Below are 27400 nucleotides of genomic sequence, written 5' to 3'. Positions count from 1 at the left end.
AATTGACCCACTGGACTAAGGATAGCTGACGGATTTGATAGTCACTGTGGTAGATGATTCTGGCTAGCTTCCCAGGTGGTCCCCTTCTGTCCCTGCTTCCTGATAATCACATCCATGTATGGTTTGTGACCTTCCACATTGACCCAACCTTGATGGATAGCTAATAGCATTCACCAGAAGTGATGGTATTTCACGTCTAAGATTAGACTGTAAAAGTCTCTTCTCTCTGGGGTTAGCTTACTCAGTTGCTCCCTTGGATCACTCACTGGGGAGGCCAGCTGTCATGTCATGAGAACATTCAGGAAATCTATGGAAAGCCCTATATGAATGAAGGTTAACAGCCAGCAAGTAACAGATGTGCCAAAGACTATACAATGAGGTGTTGAGTGAGTTCTCCAGCCCTAGGCACCTTTGACATGACAATAGCCCACTGACCCAACAACTGGACTATAACCCCGGAAGACCCTGGGCCAGAACCACCCAACTAAGCTATTCCCAGATTCTTTGCCCTCAGAATGTTTGTTTTAAGTTCTTAAATTAGGAGTGATTTATTACACAACCTCCAGCACCCATTTTTAAAATGCATGCACATGTTAACTGGATCCCCCAAGTTCCTTTCATTAACATCTGAAGTGGTTCATTTAATTTAGGATTTAATAAATTACTTAAGATTTAGTGGCCATGTGCTGTTAGTGAGTTATTCACAATGATAATAAGAGTATTTCAATAAATTATAAAAAGTAAAATAAAATTAGTAGATATGTAGCAGTTAACTCCAGACGCAAGAATTGGTAAGGCATTTCATCTAAATGATCAAAGAGAGCTGATGGGCTCTAGTTGATTTTTTGTTTGATTATTATTATTATTATTATTTTATTATTTTGCTTCCAGGGTTAGCGCTGGGGCTCAATGCCTGCACTACAAACCCCCTGCTCCTGGCAGCCATCTTTTCTGCACTATTGTTGTTGGATAGGACAGAGAGAAATGGAGAGAGGAGAGGAAGACAAAGGGGGAGAGAAAGATAGACACCTGCAGACCTGCTTCACCGCCTGTGAAGTGACTCCCCATAGGTGGGGAATGGAAGGCTGGAACTGGAATTCCTGCACCAATCCTTGTGCTTCCCACTATATGCACTTAACCTGATGCGCTACTGCCCAGCCCCCTGTTTGGTTTTCCCCCTTCTCTGTCACTGTCCTATACCAACTCCACCAGTCCCTGGAGATAATTAGGACTTTTACTTTTTAAAATATTTTATTTTAATGAAAGAAATGTGTAGAGAGAGATGCCAGAGCACTGCTCAGCTCTGGCTTAGAGTGGTGCTGGGGATTGAATGTGTGAGCTCGGAGTCTCAGGCATGAACGTTTTGCAGAAGCAGTGTGCTATGTCACCAAGTTGAGGTGATCAGAACTCACAAACAAAAAAATAGATAAAAGTAAAACAAACAAACGAAAAAAGAACTCTCATCACTTTTTCTAAAAATGCTGATTTTTTTTTCTACACCTGTATGTTTCTGTTGTGTTTTGGTTTTGTTCATTTATTTGTTTTGTTGGTGAAAAAATATATATGAAGCTAGCATTTAAACAATTTATAAGTCGGGGACCAGCAGTGATGCACTCAGTTGAACACACATATCACCATGAGCAAGGATCCAGGTTCCAGCCCCACCCCCCATCTGCAGAGGGGACGCTTCATGAGCAGTGAAGCAGATCTGCAGGTGTTTTTCTCTCTCCTTTTTTTTTTTTGCATCCAAAGTTATTGCTGGGGCTACCTGCAGACCTGCTTCACCACATGTAAAGTGACCCCCCCCCCCCGCTCAGGTGGGGAACCAGGGGCTCAAACTGGGATTCTTACGCAGGTCCTTGTGCTTTACTGCCCAGCCTCCCTCTTTTTAAATTTTTTTCTTATTTATTATTGGATAATGAGAGAAGTTTAGAGGAGAGAGGGAGATAGAAAAGGAAAGAGAGGGCAGGGCTAGATAGCATAATGGTTATGCAAAGAGACTCATGCCTGAGGCTCCAAAATTTCAGGTTCAATACCCACACCACAAACCAGAGCTCAGTAGTGATCTGGTAAAAAATAAAAGAGAGAGAGATACCTGCAGCCTTTCTTCACCACCTGTGAAGCTTTCCCCTGCTGGTAGGGTGGCCAGGGTCTTGACCCTGTGTCCTTGCACAATGTAATGTATGCACTTAACCAAGTGGCCACCACCTGGCCCCTCTCTCTCCCTCTCTAACTCCCCACCCCTCTCAATTCCTCTCTGTTCTATCCAATAAAAAATGGGGAAAAAAGGCTGCCAGGAGCAGTGGATTCATAGTGCAGGCACTAAGCCCCTACAGTAACCCTGGAGGCAAAAAAAAAGCTGCCAGGAGCTGAGGATTCTTAGTGCGGGCACCAAGCCCCAGCCATAGTCCTGGTGTCAATAAAAATTTTTTTTAAAAAAGGAATTTCTAAACCAACTCAGTACATAAAGCATATAAAATAACGGACTCCAGGAGTTCGGTGGTAACACAGCGGGTTACTCGCACATGGCCCGAAGTGCAAGGGCCAACTTAAGGATTCCAGTTCAAGCCCCCAGCTCCCCACCTGCAGGGGAGTAGCTTCATAAGCGGTGAAGCAGGTCTGCAGGTGTCTTTCTCTCTCCGTCTCTGTCTTCCCCTCCTCTCTCCATTTCTCTCTGTCTTATCCAATAACAACGACATCAATAACCACAACAATGATAAACAACAAGGGCAACAAAAGGGAAAATAAATAAATATTTAAAAAATTTTAAAAAATAATAACAGACTCTAGTTACTGGAGTATGACTATATACAAAGTTATGTACCAAGAATTCTCATTTTCAAGGTTTTTGTTCAGAAATTTAACCTATTTCAAATTCTTTTAGAAATAGAAGTGAAATAGGGCAGGGGTAGATAGCATAATGGTTATGCAAAGAGATTCTCATGCCTGAGGCTCCAAAGTCCCAGGTTCAATCCCCTGCACCACCATAAGCCAGAGCTGAGCAGTGCTCTGGTAAAAAAAAAAAAAAAGTGAAAAAACTTGTTATGCATGGAGGGGATGAGGATGTTAGAGGTTACTTACTTACTAATAGATGATACACTAGAGAAATGTTTTTCAACGGACAAGGAAATAACCAGGCCAATTTGATACTGGAATTTCCTGAGTTAAAAAAAAAAAGAGAGAGAGAGAGAGAGAAGGAAACCAGTCACTTCACTGAAAGTATCATTTCAAGATTCATTCCTAAAATTTTAGTAGTTGTCTCTTGTCTTGGTCTCTCTCTTATTTTAATTGTTCCCAGGGTTATTGCTGGAGCTTGATGCCTGCTCTCAGCGGTTCTCTCTCTCTCTGATAGGACAGAGAAATTGGGAGGGGAGGAGGGAAGTGGGGAGGGACACCTGCCTCACTGCTTCACTAATCCTGAAGCATCCTCCCTACAGGTGGGGACCAAGTGTCTGTCTTAGACTCTCAAACACTCAAGCACAAAATATATTTCATGTTTCTCTCTTTAATCAGACTTCCTCATCTTATTTGTACCGATTTATTTGCAGTAGCTGACCAGACAGTGAATAGAATTATTATATGCCCTACATATTGTATGCCGTATAAAATATGAGGCTGTTTTGTTCTTTTCCTTCTTAAATCCTTCTCTTTCCCTTGAGAGCTCAAAGTAATTGAATCACAGGAATAACTGAGCATACAGAATAGGTTGGATAAAGAGAACAGAATGGAAACTGTGCTGGTTTGAAATTACCTCAGGTCTGAAGTGACCAAGTCATTACTCTTGGGTTGACAGGCCCCAGAAAGGAGGCTATCACCAATTATCCTCCAGTTCTGCAGTGACCAGAGACCTTAATTGAAAACCTGTTCTATTCTGAGCCCTTCAGGAAAACAGAATTCAGTTGTTGAGTTAAAATCTGATAATTTTACTACCATTTTGATAATTCCTCCAAGGGAATTAAATCTGTATTTTAAAGACATTTATATGCAACCCCATGATTACTGAAGCATTATTCACAGTAGCCAAAGATAGGAATCACGCTTAAGTGTCCATCAATGAATGAATAGATAGTGACATTGTGGTATAAACACATAATTAGTCTTTATCGTATTTATTTTGCCACTGGTGCTTAGTGCTTACACCATTACACTGTTGTTGCTGGACTTGCCCCATCCCATATTTCCAGATTTAACATTAATGCTCTTGTAATTTGATCATTGTTCTTCCAAAACTCCATCTCCTCCATGAAGCTGAGACCAGGTCAAGTGGCAGATGGGGAGTCCAGCTCCTCTTCCCCAAACTCTTTATTTTCGTTCTTGAGGAAGAGCTCTGTTTGTCCTGGAGACCCACCCAGAACAAATACACTTGTTATTGGGCTTGGGTAAGGAACCATAATTATGATCCTGCTGCCCAGAAAATAGAATAATTGGTTAACATCCTTGAATGATTTGTTCTTTGGCTTCAGGCAAAGTCCACTTTATTCTTTTGCCTGTAGGTGAACAATCAAATGCACAATTTCCACGTTTGACCTGGTGCAGCAATTTAACTTTCATGCTCACTTGCCAGAATTATTATCAAGTAACCAGTTGTGTGCCTGGCCTCCTTTCCTCTCTTCCCCTGCCCTGCCCATGGGCAGAGTCATTGTGAGTCATAAAATGACCAGGAGATCAGACAGCAGAAGAAAAGCCCCAACACACCTATCCAAAAAGATCTGTGTACACATATGTTCTTAGCAGCACAATTTGTAATAGCCAAAACCTGGAAGCAGCCCATGTGTCCAACAACAGATGAGTGGCTGAGCAAGTTGTGGTCTATATACACAATGGAATACTACTCAGCTATTAAAAACAGTGACTTCTATTGTATTTACTGTTGAATGTAAAACATTAATTCCCCAATAAAGAAATAAATTATTTAAAAAAAAAAACAGTGACTTCACCATTTTCAGCCGATCTTGGATGGACCTTGAAAAATTCATGTTAAGTGAAATAAGTCAGAAACAGAAGGATGAATATGAAGAATGAATATGAGAGTGAGAAGGATGTTCTCACTCTCAGGCAGAAGTTGAAAAACAAGATCAGAAGAGAAAACACAAGCAGAAGCTGAACTGGGATTGGTGTATTGCACCAAAGTAAAAGACTCTGGGGTGGTTGGGTGGGGGGAGAATACAGGTCCAAGAAGGATGACAGAGGACCTAGTGGGGGTTGTCCTGTTATATGGAAAACTGAGAAATGTTATGCATGAACAAACGATTGTATTTACTGTTGAATGTAAAACATTAATTCCCCAACAAAGAAATTAAAAAAAAAAAAAAAGAAAGAAAAGCACCAAAATTCTGGATAAGCAAGTTCACATGAAGTGTCAGGATGCTAGGGGAGTGCTTTTCATACCTTTGAAATAGCCCATTATCCTGAGAGACGTTGGCTTGAAGTCAAAGGAGTGGCACCCCACCCACAGTGGGTACTCAATAGGAGTTTATCAAGCGAGACAATTCTGATATAAAAATGAATCTTTGAACCATAGTAAAAAATTACTGTGCTGCTTCAGAAAGGTCTCAAGCAGATGTAGCCTGTCTGTGCTGGAGACTCCATGCTCTAATGGGTGACACTGGAAATATAGCCCCAGATGTGGGTAGTGGATAGTTAACACTGCTAATCTAGGTATCCATGCCAAGAGCAAAGAAGGCAGGGGCTAGGTCCCCTCCAGTGAAATATGCTTGTAAAAATATTTCAAAGGGTGGCCCAAGAGATTACATAGTGGGTAGGGTTTTGCAAACTTGAGGTCCTGAGTTCTATTCCCAGCACTGAATGTGCCAGTGTGACGATCTGGTTCTCTCTGTGTGTCTCGTTTATAAAGGATTGGTTCCAGGGGGCCGGGTGGTGGTGCATGTGTTTAAGTGTTCATGCTACTATGTTTAAGAACCCAGCTTAAAGCCCGTGTCCCCACCTATGGGGGGAAATTTTCACAACAGTCAAAGCAGTGCTATAGGTTTCCCTCTATCTCTCTTCCCTGCCCCTCTCAATTTCTCCCTGTCCTATCAGATTAAAGATTTTTTAAAATAATTTTGTTTTTAAAATAATTTATTTATTATTGTATAGAGAAAGAGAGAAATTGATAGGGAAGGGGGAGGTAGAGAGGGAAAGAGACAGAGAGACACCTGCAGCCCTGCTTCACCACTTGCAGGTGGGGGCCAGGGGCTTGAACCCAGATCCCTGCACACTGTAGTGTGTGCACTTAACCGGTGCACCATCGCCTGGCCCCATAAAACAAAATTTAAAAAAGAAAGTCTTTAAAATAATAAATGATTGGCTCAGTGGCAGGGAATGTGTGTGAAGTTCTGGGTTCAATCCCTGGTACCACATAAGATGGTGAAGTGCCTTAATCTTGCTTTCTCCCAATTAAAAAAGAAACTGTCAGAATCCTGACAATGGAAAGAAGCATTCTCACTTCCAGGCTGTTCAGATTACACATAAAATCAAGGGAAAGGGCCAGCGAGATAGCATAATGGCTAGACAAAGGACTCACGTCTTTGGGAGAATGGAGGCACAGAACTCTGGTGGTGGGTGCAGTATGGAATGATACCTTATTATCTCAGATAATCCACTACTAAAACATTAATTAAAAAAAAAAGACTTCCGTGGTCTGGGAGGTGGTGTAGTGGATAAAGCACTGGACTCTCAAGCATGAGGTCCTGAGTGAGTTCAATCCCTGGCAGCACATATACCAGAGTGATGTCTGGTTCTCTCTCTCTCTCTCTCTCTCTCTCTCTCTCTCTCTGTTTCTCTCTCTCATTAATAAATAAATAAAATATTAAAAAAAAAAGACTTTCATGTATGAGACTTCCAGGTTCCAGGTTCAATTCCTGGCACTACCATAAAACAAAAACAATGGAGAACTGCCTGACCCATAACCCTGATCTGTGAGGTCACAGAGCAGTTTTGTGTTTTGCTTCAGAAGGACTGGGTACAATGAGCAGCCAGAATATAATAAAGTTGTCTAGGAAGACATTACCATTTATTGTTTTGTTGTTTCAGTGGCTGGGCAACAGCACACCTGGCAGAGCACACACATTACCATGCGCAAGGAACAGGCTTCAACCTCCTGCTCTCCACCTGCAGGGGAGAAGCTTCATGAGTGGTGAAGCAGGTCTGCAGGTGTCTCTTTCTCCCTTATCCCTCTCAATTTCTCTGTCTCTATATCCAATATAAATAATTAAAAAATTTCTTTATTGAGGGATTAATGGTTTACAGTTTACAATAAAATATGATAGTTTGTATATGTATAATATTTCCCAGTTTTCTACATAACAGTACAACTCCCACTACATCCTCCTTTGCCATCCTGTTCCAGGACCTGAATCCTCACCCAAGAGTCTTTTACTTTGGTATAATACACCAACTCCAGTCCAAGTTCTGCTTAGTGTTTTCCCTTCTGATGTTGTTTTTCAACTTCTGTCCATGAGTGAGATCATCCCATATTCATCCTTCTCTTTCTGACTTATCTCACTTAACATGATTCCTTCAAGCTCCATCCAAGATGAAGTAAAGAAAGTGACTTCACTATTGTTTTAATTTTTTAATTTAATTTAATTTAATTTAATTTTTTTCTTTTTCTTTTTATATTTATTTTTTAAATTTCTTTATTGGGGAATTAATGTTTTACATTCAACAGTAAATACAATCGTTTGTACATGCATAACATTTCTCAGTTTTCCACATAACAAAACAACCCCCACTAGGTCCTCTGTCATCCTTCTTTGACCTGTATTCTACCCCCCACCCACCCACCCCAGAGTCTTTTACTTTGGTGCAATATGCCAATCCCAGTTCAGGTTCTGCTTGTGTTTTCTCTTCTGATCTTGTTTTTCAACTTCTGCCTGAGAGTGAGATCATCCCATATTCATCCTTCTGTTTCTGACTTATTTCACTTAACATGAATTTTTCAAGGTCCATCCAAGATCGGCTGAAAACGGTGAAGTCACTGTTTTTAGTAGCTGAGTAGTATTCCATTGTGTATATAGACCACAACTTGCTCAGCCACTCATCTGTTGTTGAACACCTGGGCTGCTTCCAGGTTTTGGCTATTACAAATTATGCTGCTATGAACATAGGTATACACAAATCTTTTTGGTTGGATATGTTTGGTCCCTTAGAATATATTCCCAGGAGAGGAATTGCAGGGTCATAGGGTAGGTCCATTTCTAGCTGCCTGAGAGTTCTCTAAACAGCCCTCCACAGGGGTTTGACCAATTTACATTCCCACCAGCGGTGCAGGAGGGTTCCTTTGTCCCCACAACCTCTCCAGCATTTGTTGCTGCTACCTTTTCTGATGTATGACATTCTCACAGAAGTAAAGTGGTATCTCATTGTTGTCTTTATTTGCATTTCTCTGACAATGGCTTGGAGCATTAAAAAATTTTTTTATATGTATTTATTTATTTGTCTGTTTATTCCCTTTTGTTGCCCTTGTTTTATTGTTGTAGTTATTATTGTTGTTATTGATGTCATTGTTGGATAGGACAGAGAGAAATGGAGAGAGAAGAGGAAGACAGAGAGGGGGAGAGAAAGATAGATACGTGCAGACCTGCTTCACTGATTGTGAAGTGACTCCCCTGAAGGTGGGGAACCAGAATTTGGTGAGCTCTCTAAATATTTTGGCTATTAACCTCTTGTCTGATGTATGGCATGTAAAGACCTTTTCCCATTTTGTAAGGGGTCTTTTTGTTTGGCTGGTGGTTTCTTTCAATATAAATAATTTATTATTTAAATCAGATGAGAGTGAATTTCTGTCTTTCTTTTTGTGCCTTCAGGTTTACTACTGGGGCTGGGTGCCTGTACTATGAATCTACAACTTTTATGGCCATTTGTTTTTTGATAGGACAGAGAGAAATTGAGAGGGGAGAGGAAGATAGATAGAAAGATAGACAGATAGATAGAATGAGAGACACCTGCAGACTTTCTTCACTTCTTGTGAAGTGACCCCCCCACAAGGTGGGGAACCAGGGGCTTAAACTAGGATCTTTGTGTGGGCCTTTTATACTATGTGCACTTAATCTGGTATACCACTGCCCGGCCCCCTTATTTTATTTAATTTTTAAATTTTATTTTAATTTTAATGAGAGAAGTACAGAGAGAAAGACCAGAGCACTGCTCAGCTCTGGCTTCTGGTGGTGCTGGGGAGTGAACCTGGGCCCTCAAACATGAAACTCTTTTGCATAACCATTATATTGTCTCCCCAGCCCCAGATGATAAGTTTAAATATATAAGGGAGGTGGTTGCCATCTAGTTCAGTGATTTAAATTATTTATTTAAATGACTTTGAGACCAGAATGCTGATCTGTTCTGGCATATGCAGTATCAGCAGCCAAACCTGGGGACTTATTAGGCTAGTGTCACGAGAGGGAGAGATGACCCAGGAACTAAGCTCGTGGCAGCCAAGCAATACAAACATTTATTCATTAGAGTGCCCCAGAGTCGGGTGCTAACACACCTGGTTAAGCCACGTGGTGCAAACCGCAATGGCCGGCATCAGCCTCTCCCTCTTGGTCTGCATGCCCGCCCTCCCCCAGGTTGGGACATGGAAGAGACAAGGTAGAAATGGAAGTGGCTTGACAATACCATGCATAGTTAGGAAAGGGGTGGAGAAAGGCAAAGGGGGCCGGGAATGGTACGACCTCCCCAGCAACTGTTGCTAGGGATTCAACTGGCAGGATTAGCAATACCCTGTGGGGAATTAGGAAGGAGACCTATAGTCATCTGTAAGATAAAGCAGAAGATTGATATGTAGATAATAAGTATCAGGCCATAGTATCAGGGAATGAAGGGTGGAGCAGGCTTAATGTTTTTTAAAGGAGTGCTGGGTGGGCTCCGGAAGATGCAGGATGTTTTTGTGAGGCAGGGAAGACTTAAAATGGCCGCCAACCTTTTGAGGTTCATGTGTCTCCTCTTTTGCTCAACCCCTCCGTAGAGAGAGAGAGAGACTTACCAGGAGGGACTCACCTCTCAGGTCAAGCTCTGCCAGGCTTCACCACATTCCCACAACCTCCCTACAGGGACTCATGCATGTGAATTAAGTCAACCCCGTAAAGTTTTTTTAAAAAAATATTTTATTCCCTTTTGGTGCCCTTGTTGTTTTATTGTTGTAGTTATTGTTGTTGTTGTTATTTATGTAGTCATTGTTGGATAGGACAGAGAGAAATGGAGAGGAAGGGAAGACAGATGGGGAGAGAAAGACACCTACAGACCTGCTTCACCGCCTGTGAAGTGACTTCCTGGGGAATGGAGGGCTCGAACCAGGATCCTTATACTGGTCCTTGTGCTTTGCACCACCTGCGCTTAACCTGCTGCGCTTCCACCTGACTCCTCGCTGTGCTACCGCCCGGCTCCCAATGCCAAAGAATAAATACATTTTTGGGAGCCGGGCGGTAGCACAGCGGGTTAAGTGCAGGTGGCACAAAGCGCAAGGACCGGCGCAGATACCCCTGTTCAAGCCATTGGCTCCCCACCTGCAGGGGAGTCGCTTCACAGGCGGTGAAGCAGGTCTGCAGGTGTCTGTCTTTCTCTCCCCCTCTCTGTCTTCCCCCTCCTCTCTCCATTTCTCTCTGTCCTATCCAACAACGATGACACCAATAACTAAAACAATAAAACAAGGGCAACAAAAGAGAATAAATTAAAAAAACTTAAAAAGATATTATTTATTTATTAATGAGAAACATAAGAGGAGAGAGAAGGAAACAGGCATCACCCTGGTACATGTGCTGCTGGGGGTTGAACTCAGGACCTCATGCTTGAGAGTCCAATGATGCTTTATCCACTGCGCCACCTCCTGGACCACCCTGTAAAGTTTTTAAGCCTTGTTTTTCGCTGTAGCACTCTACATCCAAAATAAACATTTTGCATAAATTTAACACATAAAACAGACCAAAGCAAAGCTTTTTGGATTTAAAATATTCCTGAGTCACTTTTTTCTATTTTTTTAGACTTTATTTATTTTACTTAATAGAACAGAGAGAAATTGAGAGGGAGGGGGAGACAGAGAAGGAGAGAGAAATAGAGAGACAGAGACACCTGCAGTACTGCTTCACTGCTTGTGAAGTTTCCCCACTGCTGGTGGGGATTGGGGGCTCAAACTTGAGTCTTTGTGCAGGGTGATGCATGCATTTAGCCAAGTGTGACACCCCCTGGGCCCCTGAATCATCTTTCTATAACCCCTAGGCCTTCCAGCCGTTTATAAAAGAGAAGCTCTTTTCCTAAAACCCCAGAGCAAGTTAATAGCAGGTGGGATAGCTAATCCAAGATTGTTTTGCCGGCACTATAGAACTCTTCAGACAATTCCTGAAAACGCGCTTTGGCTGACTTTTTGATTGCTATCTGACAGATGAGTGTGCAATCCAACAGTTGGTAGTAACAGGATCACCCACTCAGCACAATACTATATATGCAAAAAAGAGCAGCTGGGAGGCCAGGCAGTCACCAACTGTCTCCTTCAACACCTCAATAGCAAGGCACTCAAGCTGAACACTTAATGCAAAATACAAATGACTGAGGTATCTATTTTGGGAGATGCTGAGAGGATACAAGACTCTTTATATAGATAAGAGCTCTTAGCTCTTGGAAAGATACAGGAAATTTGCTTGACATTTTTCTTTTCTTTTTTTTAAATTAAAAAAATATTTATTTATATTTATTTTTCCCTTTTTGTTGCCCTTGATGTTTTCTGTTGGTGTAGTTATTATTGTTGATGATGATGTCGTTGTTGTTAGATAAGACAGAGAAAAATGGATAAAGGAGGGGAAGACAGAGGGGGAGAGAAAGAGAGACACCTGCAGACCTGCTTCACCGCCTGTGAAGCAACTCCCCTGCAGGTGGGGAGCCAGAGGCTCGAACCAGGATCCCTATGCTGGTCCTTGCGTTTTGTGCCACATGCGCTTAACCCGCTGCACTACTGCTGACTCCCTGCTTGACATTTTTCTAAAGAGAGGAAGGAGGAAAGGAGAGGAAGGAGGAAAGAGGAAAGGAGGAAAACTTAACAGGTCACACTCTCTCTTGCCACCAAGGTTATTTCCAGGTGGCCAGTTTCTGAAAGAACAGAGAAAAAAATTGAGAGGGGATGAGGAGATAGAGAGACAGAGATACTTGCAGTACTTCCTTCACCAATTCAGAAGTTGCCCCCTCTGCAGGTGGGGAGTAGGGACTTGAATATGGATTTATGCAATGGTAATTAATATGTGTTCATCTGGGTGTGCCACTGCCCAGCACCCAGCAGTCGAACTATTTCCATGGCTACATATAGTTCTTGAAAAAAATCCTTTATTGGGGCCAGGTGGTGGTGCACCTGGTTGGGAGCACATGTTATAATGTGCAAGGACCCTCGTTCAAGCCCCGGGCCCCACCTGCAGGGGGGAAAGCTTTACAAGTGGTGAAGCAGTGTTGCAAGTGTCTCTCTGTCTCTCCCTCTGTATACCTCCCTTCCCTCTCAATTTCTGGCTGTCTCTCTCCAGTAAATAAACAGAAGTAATAAAAAAAGTAGGTATTAAAAAGAAAATTATTTTTTTAATTATTTATTTATTGGGTAGACACAGCTAGATTGAGAGGAAGGAGGAAATAGAGAGGAAGAGAGACAGACACTTGCAGCCCTGCTTCATCACTTACAAAGCTTTCCCTCTGCAGGTGGGGACCACGGGGCTTGAACCTGGGTCCTTTGCATTGTAACGTGCGCTCAACCAAGTGCGTCACCACCCAACCCCCTAAGTTTTTTTTCTAAATCTTTTAATTTTATTTATTTATTATTAGAGACAGCAAGAAATTGAGAAGAGAGGGGGAGATAGGGAAAGAGACAGAGAGACACCTGCAGCTCTACTTCACCACTCATGAAATTTTCCCCTTGCAGGTCATTGAGCACTGTAATGTGTGCACTTAACCAAGTGCACCACCGCCTGGCCCTCATAAGTTCTTTATCAAATCTGAATTATATCTTGAGGGACAATTGGGGAAATATTTTTATTTTATTTATTATTGGCGGCCATTTTTTCATTTTATTGGATAGGACAGAGAGAACTTGAGAGAGGAGGGTAAGTCAGAGGGGAATTGAGAAAGATAGACACCTGCAAACATGCTTTGTTGCTTGTGAAGCTTCCTCCTTACATGTGGGAAGCTAGGGGTTCAAACTCAGATACTTTCCTTGAGTCCTTGTGTTTAATACTATGTGCACTTAATTGAGTGCACCATCACCCAGTCCAGGGGGGAATATATATTCCCTTTTGTTGCCCTTGTTTTATTGTTGTAGTTATTATTGTTGTTGTCATTGATGTCGTTGTTGTTTTTTAGGACAGAGAGAAATGGAGGGGGGGACAAAGATAGACACCTGCAGACCTGCTTCACTGCTTGTGAAATGACTCCCCTGCAGGTGGGGAGCTGGGGGCTCAAACTGTCCTTGCGCTTTGTGCCACCTGAGCTTAACCTGCTGCACTACCCCCCCACTCCCAGAAAATATTTTTATAAACTGGTTAACAGATAATGCCAAAGAATAAATACATTTTTGGGAGTTGGGTGGTGGCGCAGCAGGCTAAGCACACGTGGCGCAAAGCGCAAGGACCGGCGTAAGGATACTGGTTCAAGTCCCCAGCTCCCCACCTGCAGGGAAGTCGCTTCACAAGACGTGAAGCAGGTCTACAGGTGTCTATCTTTCTCTCCCCCTCTCTGTCTTCCCCTCCTCTCTCCACTTCTCTCTGTTCTATACAACAATAATGACATCAATAACCACAACAATGTTAGACAAGGGCAACAAAAGAAAAAATAATAAATTTAAAAAAGGAATAAATACATTTTTTAAAGTGATAAGAGAAAGAGATGTCTACTGATTTACATAGCAATGAAAAGGCACAACTCCTGTTTACTTGCTTTAAAATGCATCAGCAAAAATAGATTGTTTAGGGCTGGGGAGACAGCATAATGGTCCTGCAAAAGACCTGAATGCCTGAGGCAACGAAGTACCAGGTTCAGTCCCCCACACCACCATAAGCCTGAGCTGATCAGTGCTCTGGTTAAAAAGAAAGAAAGAAAGAAAACAGATGACCTAAATATGAGTATGTCTAGGATTATTTCATATCTCCTCCTAATAAAGAGTTTCTGAAGTTATGCCAAGTTCCTATAGGTACTTACTATGAAACCAAGTGAAGTCTGATAGCTCAAGTTAAGTGAGCCTTCCCTCCACTTTGGACAAATCCCCTCACTGTAACATAGGGTTAAAGCTTCAAAACTCTGGAGGGTTAGATGATATAACTTACACATCTGGTGTGTAATAATTGATTATAACATGCCAGGCATTATACCAGATGAACAAGACAGACAGCCTGGCACTAACAGAAACCTAGAAGTTGTCTTTTTGCATAACCATTATGCTATCTACCCTCATCCTGGTCATCTGTTTTCTTCATGCTCTTCCCATTCCTAAATTTAGCCATTTCGGTTGACAGATTGCAGATATACCATTCATTGATTACATTAACTGATCTGCTACATGTGACAGGCACAGTTTGGTGTGCTTGGTGTTTTCATGTATTCATTATGTCTCTCTGGACTATAAACATGAGAAATGATTTGTCATGAGAGCTTTTGTTGCCTGACACAGAATAGAAAATACACTAGGTGTGCAACAAAGAAGTGAATATCACTTCCCTAAACTTGTCATTGTATGATCCATTACAGGGCTGGCAAAATAGCTCAGTGTGCTGCTTTGCTGTGCCTGTGACCCAGGTTCAAACTGGCCACCACTGCACTGGAGGAAGCTTTGGTGCTGTGGCCTCTTTCACTCTCTTTGCTTCTTTTTCTCTATCTGAAAAAGTCATCTCTGAGCGATGAAGCCTCAATGAAGCCCCTCTTCCTCCCACCAAATAAAAAGAAACTTAAGTAAAACTTACAGAGATAACATCAGGGTTACCCCTATGGGAAACTTTTTTTTTTTTAATCTGCTGTTACTCTTTTTTTTTGACCACCAGGGTGATTGCTAGGGCTTGGTGCCAGCACTACAAATCCACCACTCCCAGTGGCCATCTTCCTCCATTCTATTATATTATTATATTTGCTAGAACAGAGAAATTGGGAGGGGGGAGACAGAGAAGGAGAAAGACACCTGCAGGACTGCATCATTACTCATGAAGTGTCCTCCCCTACAAGTGGGGAGTGGGGGCTCAAACTCATGCCCTTGTGCCTGCTAACATGTGTGCTCAGTAGGGTGTGCTACTGCCTGCTCCCAGAAATTTTTGTGATTTAGCCTGAGAAAAAGTTTTATGAACCTTCTTCTACAGCTGTGTATGGAGTGAAAGCAAGTGAAGCATGGTAATACAACATAACAATAAATGTATTTATTATTTCACTGTTATCTCTATTGGGCACCTATTTGACCCATAGATTCATTAGCTGTCTTCCATGATGTCCTAGCAAGCTTATAGGCCTCTTACCTACTGAATTCATCGAGCTGAATCTCTGGCTAGCTATCTTTAACTTTAGAACAATCTTCCATCAACACTAAATGTAAACCTCTGATTTTTTTTTTACATAAATTTTCTTTATTTACTTATCCCCTTTTGTTACCCTTGTTTTATTGTTGAAGTTATTATTGTTGTAGTTATTGATGTCGTTGTGGGTGGATAGGACACAGAGAAATGGAGAGAGGAGGGGAAGACAGAGAGAGGGAGAGAAAGACAGGCACCTGCAGACCTGCTTTACCGCTTGTGAAGCAACTCCCCTGCAGGTGGGGAGCTGAGGGCTAGAACCAGGATTTTTACGCCGGTCCTTGCGCTTTGCGCCATGTGTGCTTTACCAGCTGTGCTACCGCCTGACTCCCAACCTCTTGACTTCTTTTTTTTTTTTTTAATATTTTATTTATTTTTTAGTGAGAAAGATAGGAGGACAGAGAGAAAGAACCAGACATCACTCTGGTACATGTGCTGCCGAAAATTGAACTCAGGACCTCAGGCTTAAGAGTCCGATGCTTTATTAACTGCACCACCTCCCGGGCCACAACCGCTAACTTCTTATCCACCAATCAGACTGTCTCCTTAGCTAAGACCTTTAAGTCTTCTCATTAATCGTGGCATCGTGTCAAATGACAGAATGTGCTTGGTCAAGATTGGAATAAAACTATACTTGAGTTTTAATTTACTACAAAAGAGTTAACATGGTAATGATAAGATGACTGAGGCAAAGTTAACCACAGGCTGCCTGTGCTTTTTGTCTACACAGCCCAGCCATCCTCAGTTGCTGAAAGACTTTCATTTATTAACTTCAGATTATGTGCAACAGCTCAGATTGAGGTTCCTCTGGCTAAAGTTTGCTCCTTTGCTGCAAAGCATACATATCTGGTCTTAGCTTGGCCTTCATTGTTCATGCTACCTCACAGCAGTATTTCTCTAAGTACCATGTCCTGACCAGCTGCATCAGTATTACCTGGGAACTTGTTAGAACTGCCTGTTACCCTTCTGGCTCTACCAAGACCCGCTGAATCAAACCCTGACTGTTAATCAGCACCAGGTGATTCTGACATGCTAAATAGCATTTAATACTTATGGTCCTCAGCTATTATTAATCACAAACTGGTAACTTTTGAGAAACAAAAGCATTTCTTCTTGGCACTTGTTCTCTGGCTCTTGACTCTTCACTTAATTCAACAGAATGACCTCCCCCATTTTATTTCATCAGAGGATGCTAATTAGAAGCTAAACCATTGCTTAATGGTTTTTTGACTTTGTATTCCCAAATTATACTATCATTTTCTTTTTTGTGTCCATGCCCTTGAAAAACTAGGGTAGTAGGTCTGCTTAAAGTGTGGCTGAGTTTCTTAACTACAAGACTGCTTTCACTTTGTTAGAACTTTCCAGCTCTGAAATGAGGTTGTCCTGTTACGTTCCCCCTGGAGTTCTGCATAGATATATTCCACAATGTTTTCACACTTAGAAATATTTTTCATGAGTCAGGTGGTAGCACAACAGGTTAAGTGCAGGTGACACAGAGTGCAAGGACTGGTGTAAGGATCCCGGTTCGAGCCTCTGGCTCCCCACCTGCAAGGGAGTCGCTTCACAGGTGGTGAAGCAGGTCTGCAGGTATCTGTCTTTCTCTCCCCCTCTCTGTCTTCCCCTCCTCTGTCCATTTCTCTCTGTCCTATCCAAAAACGACAACATCATTAACAACAACAATAATATCTACAACAATAAAACAACAAGGGCAACAAAAGGGAATAAATAAATATCTTTAAAAATGCCAGACTAGTGTGGGGATGCCTCTTCCCGGGCGCGTACTCTCTGGGTTGGAGAGAACTCGACCAGACCCAGCCTGGGCTGCTACTCACTCACCAATGTGAAGGAGATGACTCAGGAACCAAGCACATGGTGGTGGCAAGGCAATGCAATGTATTTATTGATCAGAGAGCCAAGGCTTTTTAAAGGGCAGACTGGAAGTGGCAAGTCGTAAACAGAAATGGCTAGGAAAGGGATGGAGAAAGGAAAAAGGGGCTGGGAAGGTAGAAACTTCCTTAGCAACTGTTGTGAGGGTTTTAACTGGTAGGATTAATACTACCCTGCAGGCAGGGAGGGTCTTGAGGGTAGAAAGAAGATAGATCAAAGGAATGGAATGGGTGGGGATCTTTCAGGGAAACAATGATTATGTAGATAGGCCATAGTATCAGGAATGCAGGGTGCTTTGTGAGCCTTGCCGAGCTCAACCACATCCTCACAATTTCCTGATATCTCCCCCTTTCTTTTCATCTAATGGCCATAGTATAGGAATGCAGGGTGCTTTGTGAGACAGGGAGTCTGATAAGACGGGGCACACCTTTGGGATTACTCCTGTCCCTCCTTGCTCAACCTCTCAGTAGAGAGAGAGACTGACAGGATAGACGCATTCCTCAGGTCAAGCTCTGCCAAGCTCAACCACATCCTCACAATTTCCTGACATAAAAAAAAGAAATAAATTAAAAAAAAATATTTTTCATACATTGGTTCCCAGACAGGATAGACAGGTAAGAAAACTGAAGCTGAGAGTCTAACCCCACAACTAGAAAGTGGTGAAGTTGCAAGTTCTAGTGGCCAGTATGGTTCTTGGTTCATGAGTATTCAATATGCTTAACAAATGGATGAATGAATGATGAATGCAAGCTAAAACTTTGACTTCTAGATTGCTCTTTCCACTAGTAATGGAATAAGGGGCTGGATGTTGGGGATACCAGAGGCCAGAACCTTAAGCCCTGTTCAAATCTCATGGTTGAAAGATAAAACCTTTTTTTTAAACAACTTTTCATTAGTGATTTAATATTTATAAAATTGTAAGATAATAGGGGTATAATCCCACATGGTTCCCACCATCAAAGTTCTGTATCCCCATTCCTTCCATTGAAAGCTACAGTTCTCACAAAGTTGCAGATGTGAGCTGTTACTTCTACTTTTTAAAAGAGATTTATTTATTTATTTATATTTGCCTCCAGGGTTATTGCTGGGGCTTGGTGTCTGCACCACAAATCCACTGCTCCTGGAGGCCATTTTTTCCCCTTTTGTTGCCCTTGTTGTTTTATTGTTGTTGTGGTTATTATTATTGTTATTAATGTAGTTGTTGTTGGATAAGACAGCAAGAAACTGAGAGAGGAGGGAAAGACAGAAAGGGGGAGAAAGACACCTGCAGACCTGTTTCACAACTTGTGAAGCAACCTCTCTGCAGGTGGGGAGCTAGGGGCTCGAACCAGGATCCTTGCACCAGTCCTTGAACTTCTTAACATGTGCGCTTAACCCGCTGCGCTACCACCCAACCCCCAAAGAGATTTATTTTTACTATCTTTACTATTTATGAATTGGATAGAGACAGCCAGAAATTGAGAGGGAACGGGGAGGTGGAGAGGGAGAGACACCTTTAGCCCTGCTACACCACTTGCAAAGCTTTCCCCCTGCAGGAGGGGACCAGGAGCTTGAACCTGGGTTCAATGTCCTTGAAAATTGTAATGTGCACTCAAGTAAGTGCACCACCACCTGGTCCCCTAACTATTCTTTCTATAACTATCTGCCTGTATTTTTCCTTTTTCTTTTCTCTTTCTTTCTTTCTTTCTTTGTCTCTTTCTTTCTTTAAATTTCTTTATTGAGGAATTAATGTCTTACATTCAACAGTAAATACAATAGTTTGTACATGCATAACATTCCCCAGTTTCCCATTTAACAATACAACCCCCACTATGTCATTTATCATCCTTCATGGATCTGTATTCTCCCCACCCACCCACCCCAGAGTCTTTTACTTTGGTGCAATACGCCAATTCCATTTCAGGTTCTACTTGTGTTTTCTTTTCTGATCTAGTTTTTCAACTTCGGCCTGAGTGAGATCATCCCATATTCATCCTTTTGTTTCTGACTTATTTCACTCAACATGATTTTTTCAAGGTCCATCCAAGATGGGCTGAAAACGGCGAAGTCACCATTTTTTACAGCTGAGTAGTATTCCATTGTGTAGATATACCACAACTTGCTCAGCCACTCATCTGTTGTTGGACACCTGGGTTGCTTCCAGGTTTTGGCTATTACAAATTGTGCTGCCAAGAACATATGTGTACACAGATCTTTTTGGATGGATGTGTTGGGTTCCTTAGGATACATCCCCAGGAGAGGAATTGCAGGGTCATAAGGTAGGTCCATTTCTAGCCTTTTGAGAGTTCTCCAGACTGTTCTCCACAGAGGTTGGACCAATTGACATTCCCACCAGCAGTGCAGGAAGGTTCCTTTGACCCCACACCCTCTCCAGCATTTGCTGCTGTTACCTTTTCTGATGTATGACATTCTCACAGGAGTGAAGTGATAGCTCATTATTGTCTTGATTTGCATTTCTCTGACAATCAGAGACTTGGAGCATTTTTTCATGTGTTTCTCGGCCTTTTGGATCTCTTCGGTGGTGAATATTCTGTCCAAGTCCTCCCCCCGTTTTTGGATGGGGTTATTTGTTGTCTTGTTGTTGCGTCTGGCAAGCTCTTTATATATGTTGGTTATTAAACTCTTATCTGATGTATGGCATGTAAAGATCTTCTCCCATTCTGTGAGGGGTCTCTTGGTTTGGGTAGTGGTTTCTTTTGCTGTGAAGAAGCTTTTTAATTTGATGTAGTCCCATAGGTTTATACTTGCTTTAGTCTTCTTTGTAATTGGATTTGTTTCATTGAAAATGTCTTTAAAATTTATGTGGAAAAGAGTTCTGCCAATATTTTCCTCTAAGTATCTAAGTATCTGATAGTTTGTGGTCTAATATCCACTTGGAATTTACTTTTGTATTTGGCGAAATACAGTGATTCAGTTTCATTCTTCTGCATGTTTCAACCCATTGTTTCCAACACCATTTGTTGAAGAGACTCTGCTTTCCCCATGTAATAGTCTGGGCCCCTTTATCAAAGATTAGATGTCCGTAGGTGTGGGGGCTCATTTCTGGGATCTCAATTCTATTCCACTGGTCAGTGTGTCTATTCATGTACCAAGCAGTTTTGATGACAATGGCCCTATAATACAGTTTGAGATCTGGGAGTGTGATGCCTCTGATTCTGTTCTTTTTTCTCAAGATTGTTTTGACAATTCTAGGTCTTTTCTGGTTCCAGATAAACATTTGTAGCATTTTTTCTATTCTCCTAAAGAATGTGCTTGGGATCTTGATAGGGATAGCATTAAATTTATAGATGGCTCTGGGTAATATATTCATTTTGATGATGTTAATTCTTCCAACCCATGAACATGGAATATCTTTCCACTTCTTTGTGTCTTTTTCAATTTCTTTGAGTAGTGACTCATAATTTTCAGTATACAAGTCTTTCACTTCCTTGGTTAGATTTACTCCTAGATATTTTATTATTTTTGTTGCTATAGTAAAAGGAATTGATTTCTGGATTTCAATTTCTTCTAACTTAGTGTTTGCATAGAGGAATGCCACTGACGTTTGAATGTTAATTTTGTAGCTTGACACCTTACTGTATTGCCTGATGATTTCCAAAAGCTTCTTGCTGGATTCCTTAGGTTTTTCCATGTATACTATCATGTCATCTGCTAATAAGGAGAGTTTGATTTCTTCTCTTCCAATCTGTATACCTTTAATTCCTTGCTCCTGCCTGATTGCTATGGCAAGAACTTCCAACACTATGTTGAATAGTAATGGTGATAGTGGGCAGCCCTGTCTAGTACCTAATCTGAGTGGAAATGCTTCCAGTTTTTCACCATTGAGTATGATGTTGGCTGTAGGTTTGCTATATATAGACTGCACCATCTTCAGGAATTTTCCATCTATTCCCATTTTTTTGTAGTGTTTTGATCATAGAGGGATGTTGTATTTTGTCAAAGGCTTTCTCTGCATCTATTGATATGACCATGTGATTTTTGGTCTTGCTTTTGTTGATGTGGTGGATCACATTGATTGATTTACGTATATTAAACCAACCTTGCATGCCTAGGATAAACCCCACTTGGTCATCATGGATAATTTTTTTCATATACTGCTGTTTCCAGTTGGCTAGAATTTTGTTCAATATTTTCGCATCTATGTTCATCAGAGATATTGGTCTGCAGTTTTCTTTTTTGGTTGTGTCCCTGTCTGCTTTTGGTATCAAAGTGATGTTGGCTTCATAGAGGCTGGCAGGGAGTATTCCAGTGTCTTCAATCTTCTGGAAGACTTTTAAAAGTAGAGGTATTAATTCTTCTTTGAAGGTTTTGTAGAATTCATTTGTAAAACCATCTGGTCCAGGACTTTTATTTTTGGGGAGATTTTTGATAACTGTTTCAATTTCATTAGCTGTGATGGGCCTGTTCATGTTATCCACTTCCTCTTTACTTAGTTTTGGAAGTTGGTAGGTATCTAGGAAATTGTCCATTTATTCCAGGTTCTCTAGCTTGGTGGCATATAGAAGCCTCGCATGATATGCTGAATTTCTGCGGTGTCTGTTGTGATATCTCTTCTTTCATTTACTATCAGATTTATTTGGGTCTTCTCCCTTTTTTGTTTTGTGAGTCTGGCTAAAGATTTGTTGATTTAGTTTACTTTTTCAAAGAACCAACATTTACTTTCGTTGATCTTTCGTATGGTTTTCCTATTCTCAATGTTATTTATTTCTGCCCTAACTTTAGTGATTTCTGACCTTCTCGTTGCTTTAGGGTTCCTTTGTTTTTCTTTTTCTAGGTCTTTAAGGTGTGCAATCAGGCTGTTTATTTGTGCTTTTTCTTGTTTCCTAATGTGTGCTTGTATAGCTATGAACTTCCCTCTTAGAACTGCTTTAGCTGTGTCCCAAATATTTTGATAGCTTGTGTCTTCATTTTCATTGAACTCTTGAAACATTTTGATTTCTCCCTTGATTTCCTCTTTGACCCAGAAGTTGTTAAGAAGTGTACTGTTGAGCTTCCACATTTTGGCACTGTTACTAATCTTTTGTTGATTGTTAAGTGTTAGTTTAATTCCACTGTGGTCTGAGAAGATGCTTGGGATGATTTCAATGCTCTTGAATTGGCTGATGCTGTCTTTGTGGCCTAACATATGGTCTGTCCTTGAGAATGACCCATGTGGATTTGAGTAAAATGTGTATTCCAGTTTCTTGGGATGAACAACTCTGAAAATGTCCAATAGTTCTAGTTTATCTATCTCTTCATTTAGCTCCCTTATGTCTTTATTGATTTTCTGCCTGGATGATCTGTCAAGTTGAGAGAGTGGGGTGTTGACGTCCCCTACTATGATTGTGTTGCTGTTAATAAATTGCTGTAGCTCTTTCAGTAGAAGTTTGATGTATTTAGATGGCTTCTCATTGGGTGCATAGATGTTAATAATTGTTAAGTCCTCTTGATTGACTGATCCTCTGAGCATTAAGTAGTGTCCATTCCTATCTTTTTTAATCTTATCTATTTTAAAGTCTATCATGTCAGATATGAGAATAGCTGTTCCTGCCCTTTTTTGTGGGCCATTGGCTTGTATGATAGTTTTCCATCCTTTCACTTTAAGTCTGTGTTTGTCTTGTTGAGTTAGGTGGGTTTCCTGTAGACAACATATTGTTGGATTGTGTTTTCTGATCCATCTTCCTACTCTGTGTCTTTTAATAGGTGAATTCAGGCCATTGACATTTATTGATATCAAAGATTGAAGATATTTTAACACCATTCTTGTAGAGTTTTAGGGTGTTTTGATATGGCCTATTTGTGGTGGTCTGATTGTTTATAGGAGACCTTTCATAACTTCTTTCAGGGCAGGCTTGGTGATGGTTGCTTCCTTCAACTGTTGCTTGTCTGAGAAGGTTTTGATGCCTCCATCTAGTTTGAATGACAGTCTAGCAGGATATAGTATTCTTGGCTGAAAGCCTTTCTCATTGAGCACTCGATAGATATCTTGCCATTCTCTTCTGGCCTGTAGTGTTTGTATGGAGAAGTCTGCTGATAATCTTATGGTTCTTCTTTGTAGGTGATTCTTTGTCTTTCTCTTGCAGCCTTCAGGATCCTTTTTTTATCCTTATTCCTTTCCATTCTAAGTATGATATATCTTGGTGTCTTTAGGTCTGGATTAATTCTGTTTGGGACCCTCTGGGCTTCTTGAATCTTTATGTCTTTGATGTTGTATAGACTAGGGAAGTTTTCAGCTATTATGGCCTGGAAAATGCTTTCTTCTTCTCCTTCTCTTTCTTCCTCTGGTATGCCAATAATGCGTATATTGTTTCTTTTGAAGTCATCCCATAGGACTCTGTTGTTTTCAGCATCTTTTAATCTCTTTTTGAGATCTCTTACTTCTTTTTTAGTTGTCTCTAATTCATCCTCAATCTTGCTAATTCTGTCTTCAGCCTCATTTATTCTATTCTCTCTGCCCTCTACTGTTTTCTGGAGTTCATCTATTTTGTTGCCCTGCTCTGATACTGTTTTAGCTTGTTCAGCTAGTTGCATTCTTAGCTCATCAATTTCAGCTTTCAGCTCTCTAATAACCATGAGATAATTAGTATTTTCTTCCATATTCTCATTTGTTGTTCCTGTATTTCTGATTACAATTTTTTAAAATTCTTTACTCACTCCTGTTATTATTTCCTTAGCTAATGCTTGGATGTTGAACTCATTATTTTTTGCTTCACCCTCTGGAGGACTTTTAGCTGGACTCTTGTCCTGGTTCAATTCTAATATTTTTTCTTGTTGTTTCAACCATTTTATATATTATGTTATGAGTTCCCTTTATCAGTACTTTTCAAATTATTGATCACTATTGCCTAGATTGACTTGTGTCTAAGTAAGTTAATTAAAGGGTTTACAGTGGTGGAAATTAACATTTGTTTCAATCCCTGAGTAGGAGCTCAGTGGTTTAAAAGCCTATTTTTTTTCTTCCCTGTAGGCTATGGGAGCCTGAGGGCTTTTAAACTATCAATAGGTTTCTTAGCTTAATCACTGACTCCTGACCAAGAGATAAAGCAGGGTGTGGCAGAGATAATCCAGTGGTTATGCAAAGAGACTTTCACAGCCCCTCAACTATGCCACCGAGTTATAGGTCTTCTCCTGAGTTTCCTGGTTAGATCTCTGTCCCCTGGTGTACCTTCCTTTCGCTGCTCCAGATTCTGAGGGTAGTAGCAATGGATACTCAGAGTTGCACTTGGTGAGTCTCTGGGGAGTCGTCTCCTCCCTTCAGCTGTCCCCTTGTTGGTGGAGCAGACTGGAGGTGGTGTCTCAACTGATAAACTGCTGAACTGTTAGTATTCACTTAATCTCTCCTTAGGCTCCTCTCTCCTCTCTGTCACCAGCCACATGTGTTTGTACTCACTCACCAGTGAGTACAAACTGGGTTCCTGTGGTCATTCTAGTCCCGTCTTGTTTTAGTCCTGGGTGGTCTCCTTTGGTATTCCTAGTCGATCTGGGAGAGGAGAGGAGAGGAGGGGAGAGAAAGCCATCTGCTGCTCGTAGCTCTGCCTCCGGAAGTCGAATCCTCTTTCTTTCTTTCTTTCTTTCTTTCTTTCTTTCTTTCTTTCTTTCTTTCTTTTTATGGTCCAGCCTTCTCTTCCTTTCTAGGTCACATCTACACCTATTACTTCTTCTGAATGTCCTTCTTTTTTTCTTCTTCTCTCTCCAGGTCCTAATGGAATGGGAGTTCAGAGCTTTCTGGTCATCTTTTCCTAACACTTTTCCCCCACTGGGAGTGCAGATGAAAATAGGGATCTTAGGGTGGAAAGAAGTGAGGAAGTCTATTTTAGGCATTTTCCTAGGGGCCTGTGACTTTTGTAGTTTTTGCTTGAGTTAAATAGCTAACATGGAGTTGGACAAAAATAGTCTGGGAAGATGGTGTCAAGAGTTGAGAATAGGACTAGAAAACTGGATTAGGGCAGAGAGCAGCCCCCAAACTTGAAGAAAATCTATGAATAAAATTATCTGTTGACCCCATCCATCTGACCCAGAGCCCATATCTACTCATATTTAGCAAAGGAGACTGTGTAACCTCTGAGTCCCTGTCTGTTTAAGTTCACAGTTCATGGTCACAGCTGGGAACATTCTAGGCTGCACTCACTTTTGCAGAGGTGCACAAATTATAACAGTGCAAGGCATCCATGGTATTGTCATGTAATCATCTGGCTATGCAGTAGGAAGTAGGTATTCCTTTTGTTCACATCATGAATTCCATGATCTGAGGGGCATCTGTGTTTGTCACAGCATGCAGCTTTAGGCCTTTGGCCTTGGGTCTTATTGACCAAACTTCTCACTAGCTTTTAAGACATCCACCAGATGCTCAGAAGAGAATAGTTTAGTTGCCGGAAAGAAGAACATGAGAGATATAACAGGTGGTGAAGCATTCTTTTTTTTGTGCTATGTACACTTAACCCTGTGCACTACCGCCTGGCCCCCCCAGCATTCTTTTTTGTTCTATACATAGTTTCTCTATAATTAGGAACATAGTTCAGCAGAGAAATCACCACCCAAAGTATCAATCACTAACAAGCAACACAATTCAGGGCTCTATAATAATCAAGAAATCAGGGAGTCTCCAACACACTAAGTCATGCAGTCACTCAGGTCTAGCTAAGAAAAGTCAGTAAGTGGTGTTGTCTGTCACATTTATTTCCCTCAATCCAAAGTAGTAGTGATGCCACCACTCAGAAGACATTAGAAATTTTTTTAGTGAATGCTCCAAGATTCTTACAAAGTTCTAGAATAGCTGGAAAAACACACACATATATTCAATAAATATATTAAAGAGAATAACTGGGAGTTGGGCAGTAGTGCAGCGGGTTAAGCGCATGTGGTGCGAAGTGCAGGGACTGGCATAAGGATCCTGGTTCGAGCCCCGGGTCCCCACCTGCAGGGGAGTCGCTTCACAGGTGGTAAAGCAAGTCTGCAGGTGTCTGTCTTTCTCTCCCCCTCTCTGTCTTCCCCTCCTCTCTCCATTTCTCTCTGTCCTATCTAACAATGACGAAAACAATAATAACTACAACGACAATAAAAACAACAAGGGCAGCAAAAGGGAAAATAAATTTTACAAAAATTAAAAAAAAGAGAATAACTGAAACACAGACCTATAGGTGTAGAATGGGTTTAGAACTAATTGCAGGGGGGACCGGGTGGTGGCGCACCTGGTTGAGCACACATGTTAAAATGCACAAGGACCCAGGTTCAAATCCCCATCACACCTGTAGGGGGAAAGCTTTGCAAGTGGTAAAGCAGGACTACAAGTGTCCCTCTGTCTCCCTCCCTTTCTATCACCTCCTCCTTTCTCGATTTCTGACTGTCTCTATCCAATAAATAAAGGTAATAATTTTTTTAAAAAGAACGAATTGTAGATGAAACAAAAAACAGATAAACAAAACTTGGCAATAAATTATAATAGAAAATGGAAAAAAAGATCCACTTCAAGGGTCTAAATTTTCCAGTCAGTGTTGTGCTTGCAAGATGAATGGGAAGCAAGGATGTTTGCAGTAAATGCTGATTTTCAGCTTACACCTCCACCTGGCCTCAAAAATGAGGTTAACTTGAACCTCATTAAGTGGATTTAATTCTCCTACATCTCCACTGAGGGAAAAAAAAATCAGGCTGTACTCTATGTTAAATTTTATTGGCCTTAAACAAACCTTTTCTAGTTTTCAATAATGTCATCTAGGAAAAACTGAAGGCTAATCACAGAAACATTATTTTCCTTTTTTTTTTTTTTTTTTTGCCTACAAGGTTATTTCTGGGGCTCAGTGCTGCCACTACAAATCCACTGCTCTTGGAGGCCATTTTTCCCTTTTTGTTTATCATTGTTGTCATTGCTGTCGTTGTTGTTGGATAGGACAGAGAGAAATCGAGAGAGGAGGGGAAAACATGGAGAAAGACAGACACCTGCAGACCTGCTTCACTGCTTGTGAAGTGACCCCCCTGCAGGTGGAGAGCCGGGGGCTCGAACCAGGATCCTTACACCAGTCCTTGTGCTT

Source organism: Erinaceus europaeus, chromosome 3 (assembly GCF_950295315.1).
Source record: "Erinaceus europaeus chromosome 3, mEriEur2.1, whole genome shotgun sequence".
Classification (NCBI taxonomy): Eukaryota; Metazoa; Chordata; class Mammalia; order Eulipotyphla; family Erinaceidae; genus Erinaceus; species Erinaceus europaeus.
Note: the sequence above shows the minus strand (reverse complement) of the source record.